Source organism: Macadamia integrifolia, chromosome 6 (assembly GCF_013358625.1).
Source record: "Macadamia integrifolia cultivar HAES 741 chromosome 6, SCU_Mint_v3, whole genome shotgun sequence".
NCBI lineage: Eukaryota > Viridiplantae > Streptophyta > Magnoliopsida > Proteales > Proteaceae > Macadamia > Macadamia integrifolia.
The window spans coordinates 5,969-11,750 of record NC_056562.1 but is presented as its reverse complement, the minus strand read 5'-3'; the positions used below and the strand labels follow the sequence as shown (position 1 = coordinate 11,750).

General features: G+C 36.2%; 1 non-coding gene across 1 annotated transcript; it reads left to right on the top strand.

Moving 5' to 3' along the window:
- Window positions 1-3,558: 3,558 nt before the first annotated feature.
- On the top strand, window positions 3,559-3,665 carry LOC122082918. Its single transcript, XR_006141458.1, has one exon. It is a non-coding gene; the product is annotated as a small nucleolar RNA R71 (small nucleolar RNA).
- Window positions 3,666-5,782: the final 2,117 nt, after the last annotated feature.

The window sequence follows — 5,782 nt, the reverse complement described above, 5'->3', positions numbered from 1 at the left end:
TGTCTCGTGGGTGTTTACAGTGAATATACACCCAAAATTCAAAATAAATAAATCTCAACCTTGGCCAAAGGTAAGAGCCATACTGATCCGGCGTAAAGATATTCCTCTTACAAGGGAGCTCCACACTTGAATTTTTATTACCCAATATAAATTCCAGGTACTAGCATATTTCTTAATTTGGAACTCACCTCGTCTTTTCTAAAACATCCTTATCTTAAGGAAAAACCACTTGTGAGGAAATAGGGAACCAAGGACTAAGGCATTAGAGTGTTTTTGACCAAACATGTTACCAAACATTAATGACATTTGCATAATTTTTTTTTCTGCTTAATAAACTCTATTCTACTCCGCTACTTTTAACCTGAATGACATGGTGGAGCAAACACTAGACACCCAAGTTACTATGTAGCTTCGCTTTTTGCATATGACCACATAGATAGTGACGCCAGAGTTTTTTTTCTTTTCAGAATTTTCCTCCCTAAGAGTTTCGATCAAGTCACCACGCTTCCTGAGGCACAATGCCCTATTTAGTTCCAAGAGAATCAACCCTTACTCCTCTTTATACCACATTTCACACTTCATTCAAAATTGTGCATTTGTTAACTTATGCCAAATTTAAAATAAGGTCTCAACTCCAAATCAAGAGTACAAGGAAATCAAAGACTTACATATGGCCCAACACCATAAAACAAGGGTTTCTTATTTTTCAAAAGAAAGTCCCATCTCAAGACACAGACTTGTTTCTTTATTGTCAATAGGGTTTTTATACGTTCAAGATTGGTACCTTAATCAAAACTTTTATTTTCATACATCAAGCAACCGAATGGTATGATCATTAGCCAAAAGCCAAAGTAGAACTTCATCCTTAGCAAGCTCAAAAACAAAAAGAAAAACAAACAAAACAAAGTGAAAAAAGCAAAAACTAGTTTTCCTCCCACACACTTAAGTCATGCAATGTCCTCAATGCATGGAACGAATTAAAAGCGAACACAATGCAAGGGGGTCATACATGGTTAAAAGTTAGCCATCAATGTAAAGAGGTTCATTGAGATCCATGACCTCTTCCAAAATAGAAGATGACAACTCAATGAAGGGCTTCAACTTATGGGTGATCCCAAATTTCTTCATGAGGGCCACAAATGATCTATTGCAAAAATGCTTGCCCCTGTTAAAAATATGATAAATGATCCCAGTATCCATCCACTTTAGAATTTCTTTTTGAATGACTTTCTTCATCACTGGGTTAGCTCTCCTCTGGGGTTCCGTTGAAGGTTTGGACCCCTCAATGAGGTGAATATGATCTTGAATAATAGAAGGGCTAATTCCTTTGATGTCAGCTATGGTCCAACCTATAGCCTCCTTATTGTATTTTAACACTTTAAGTAATTCCTCTTCCTGGCTAGAAGTCAAATCTGAAGAAATTATTATTGGAAGAGTCTAGTCAGGCCCTAGAAAAGCATACCTCAAATCAGATGGCAACTCCTTAAGATCTAGCTTAGGGGGCTCCAATATAGAAGGTTTGGGAATGGAATTGGAAGGGGGTTTTAAGGGCTCTATAGCTGGTTCGAGACTTCAAACCTCAGACATAATTCCATCATCAAAACCACCCAATTGTTCCATCTACTCTTGAAATTTAGAATCAAAATCAATATCAAAATATGTCTTAATGGAATCTGAAATTTCTTGGAGCATATAAATTTCCTTCTCATGGGGATTTGGTTGCTTACCCAACCTAAAGACATTAAAATCCATAGAAGTGTTGCCAAAAGAAAGTTTCATAGTACCGTTCCTACAATTAATTATGGCATTGCTGGTTGCAAGAAATGGTCTACCAAGAATAATTAGAATCTGGTTCCGAATGTTGGCAACTAGTTGGGTGTCTAAAATAATAAAATCAACAAGGAACAAAAATTCCCCAACTTTAAGTAAGACATCCTCAACCATCCCTTTCAGAATCTTAACAGATCTATCTGCCAATTTTAGAGTAGTTCCAGTGGTTCTTAATTCTCTCAATTCTAGTTGCTTATACACATGGTAAGGCAAAAGATTCAAACTTGCGCCAAGGTCAAGTAAGGCATGCTCAATGTAGGTGTTGCCTATGACACAAACTATGGTTAGGCTCCCTGAATCCTTATACGCGACGATTATAGGCTGAGTAATTATAGACCTAATGTTGACTGCCAAGAATGCCTTTTTGGGCATACTAGTGATACGTTTGTGAGTATACAAATCTTTCCGAACTTTTGCATAGGCGGGGATCTGGGATATGGTATCCAAAAGAGGGATGTTCACTTCTACCTTTTTAAATACTTCTAATTTTTTTTATGTGAGCAGTTTTCTTTTTGTTTACCAACCGATTAGGAAAGGGGATAGGAGGAACATAAGCACTATTAGGATTTTGTTCTTTTTTAAAAGAATCATGTTTGGTTTCCTCACCCAAATCATCTTTAGTTACTTTAGGTTCATCAGATGAACCTAGAATAAGAGGTACACTTGTGTCCTCACCAGAAGGAGAGTTAACAGGAGTAATAGATGAGAAAGATTTAGGAACACTCTGTTGGTACTCTTGGCCACTCCTAAGAGCATAAACAACATTACGTTGGTTAGAATGCTCTTGTTATGGACTCTTTTGAATTGAATTCAACTGATTTGGAATTGGTTGATGATTCATGTTCTCATTCCTGGGATTTGGTTTAGGCTGACTAAGCATCTTCCCTTGCTCCCTTTCAAGCAAAATATTAGCAAGTTGGGAGATTTGCTTCTCCATGTTATGTTAGCTTGTCATGAAAGTACTCATGAGAAGTTCCATGCTTTTCTCTAAAGAAGACAGCCTAGCCAAATCACCACCTCCTCTCATGAATCCTGGAGGTTGATTTACAGGAGGTGGTGGAATACCAGATTGAGTAGGGATCCTAAAGTTGTTCTGCTAATTGGGGGGCATGTTCCTTTGATTATCTCATTGGGGAACAAACTGCCCTTGACTCAAGGGTTGAAAATTAGGACTTACTTGATGATTGGCTTGTTGGGGAACAAACTGCCCTTGGCTTAAGGGTTGAAAATTATGACCTACTTGATTATTGGCTTGATTCTAAGAGAAGTTAAGATGGTTCCTCCATCCTGGATTATAGGTCTGGGTTGTTTTGGGACATGACATTTACATTTTCAGGACCTATATTTAGACCATTCACATGAGAAATATTAGGGCACTCTTCCATCACATGAGTGGGAGATTGGCACCAACTATACATAGGCACAGAATGATTTATTTGGTTCAGTTGGGTAGGTCCTTTAACTACTATGGCTTCGAGCCTCTTAATAAGACTCTCAAGTTGAGCCTCTTTGGCCATAACACCTTCTACAAGGTAACCCTTATTTGTCCTCTCAATTTCTTAAGTAGACTCCCATTCTTTAGTTTTCTCAGCCAATTCAAGCAAAAAGTTTCAAGCGTCGTCTTTATCTGTAAAAGATATAAAATCTTTGGGGCATATAGACTCTAATAACTGCTTGGTCTGATAATCAATACCCTCATAAATGATTTGACAAAGTTACTATGTATCAATTCTATGGTGAGGGCATTCTTAAAGGAGGTCCTTAAATCTCTCTATAAATTTGGAGAACGACTCACTAGGTTTCTGCTTGAATTGAAGAATGTCACTCCTGAGTTTATTGGTTTTATGTATAGAAAGAACTTTTTCAAGAAGGTTATAGTAAACCCATCTCATGTGGTAATGAAATTGGTAGGCTGACTATAGAGTCATTTTTTAGTTTGGCCCTTGAGCACAAAAGTTATGAACCTTAATTTTACAGCATCATCAATCAACTGTTGGACCATAATCAGAACACAAACCTCCTCATCCCTAAGGAATAGGTATGCATCCGCAGAGGGCAGCCCATGGAAGTGGGGCAACATAGTAATGTACTGAGATTTGAGCTTAAAATTATTATCCTAAGCTTGTGGTAGAACTATGTAGGAAGGTTGGCTGCTCTAGTAGGGTAGAACCTATCTTTCAGAGATTTAGGTGGAGGGTTTGGCTGTTGGTCTCCCATAATGAAAGGTATTGATGAGAGTATAAGTATAAGGTCACTACTTATTGGATCTCTTCTTTTTAACCGATTCTTAGTATTACGTACCCCCTAACACATATGCAACAGAAAACTACCCATAACTAGAGTAAGACAAGCACAAAAGAATGGAAAGAAAAACTTTTTTATTTTATTTTAATTTTTTGATTTTTTTTTGCTTTTCGGGAGCTTACCGGTAGGGATCCGGGGTTGCTCAATTCAATTCCTGAGGTACTGCTATAGGGTAAAGCCTATCTTTCTCATACTGTGAGGCTTGGCGACCTCTACCGATACAACTATTATTACAAGTTATTCTTCTAAAAATTTCAAAAGAAGAAAAATATAAACAAAATAAAGCAAACAATGCACTTCGATTTACTAAAAGAAAGCAAAAAATAACATGGAACTGTCTCCCCGACAATGGTGGCAAAAACGTGTTAGGATTTAAAATGTAACTGCAAACATACAGATCAGTGTAACTACAGGTCAAACACAAGGAGAGAAACCACTTTATTTTTTACCTCTTTTAATAATGCGAAAGTGAACCGATTAATGGTTGTGATCTAATTCTAACTACCGTCCTAAACATATGTATATAAAATAACGTCCTAACCATTTATCATCTAAGAATTTAAATACACAAGCCACACAATTAAAATTAAATAAATAAATAATTGAAAATAAACAACCCATACAATTAAAAGCAATGAGGAAAAAAATACTGAAATAAAAATAAAGTAAAAGAAAGAGGATAAAGCTAGAGAGAGGCTCACAAGTAGGTTTCTCTACTTAGCTCGAGGGATGCATTATAATATGAACTTCCCTACTTGACCAGAGAGTCACTATTACAAGAGTTACTTTACTTGACTTTAGGGAAAGGGAGGTAATAAAAATAATAAAATGATGGTTCTATGGCTAGGAGGGGCAAAGCCAACATATACACTAGCCATGAATCTTAGGGGAAAGAGAAAGCAATAATGTAACGACTGAAATTAAAATCCTAAATTAAGAAAGAAAGGGTAGTCAGAAGAGGGAATGAGAGAGGGGAGAGAAGACTATTGAAGAAGCCTATCTACCTGAATCAATGCTTGAACTTGAAAGCTTGGGCAATTTGAGATACTGCCAACCCTAAAATCTAGATATGAAATTAACCAAATCTGAAATTTCTAGGCCTGGAGAAAATAAATCTTGAAAAAAAAAATTAAACTTGAAAAAGAGATGCTCCACGGCTCGTGATCTTGTCACCTAGATTTAAGCCTAGAACTATAATTTAAAAATTACAACTTAATTGCATAAATCATAAACATAAAAGGCTAAATAAAAATAAAAGAGTTCTTGCATTAATTGAAATAAAAAGCCATTATAAAAGTGATTAAAGCAAAAGCAAATAAGAACTAAAACTAAAGAGAATGAGAGAGGGAGAGAGAGAGCGACTAAAAAAACCTAAAAGAAGAATGAAGTGTCTCCCCTCCTCTTACATGAGCTGTATTTATAGGGAATGGAGAGGTAGGATAACAAATTTCTCTTTCCTAAAAGAGTGAAACCCACAATTAGTAGGTGAGATATTTTGAGACCAAAAGTAAAAATGTGGAGGAGAGAGAAGAGAGAATAAACTTGGAGAAATTTTCTATAATTTTTTTTTTGCTTATTTTCTTTCTTTTTTTATATTTATTTTTCTTGTATTTTTCTCCCTCTCTTTAAATCTTGCGCACAACCCTTG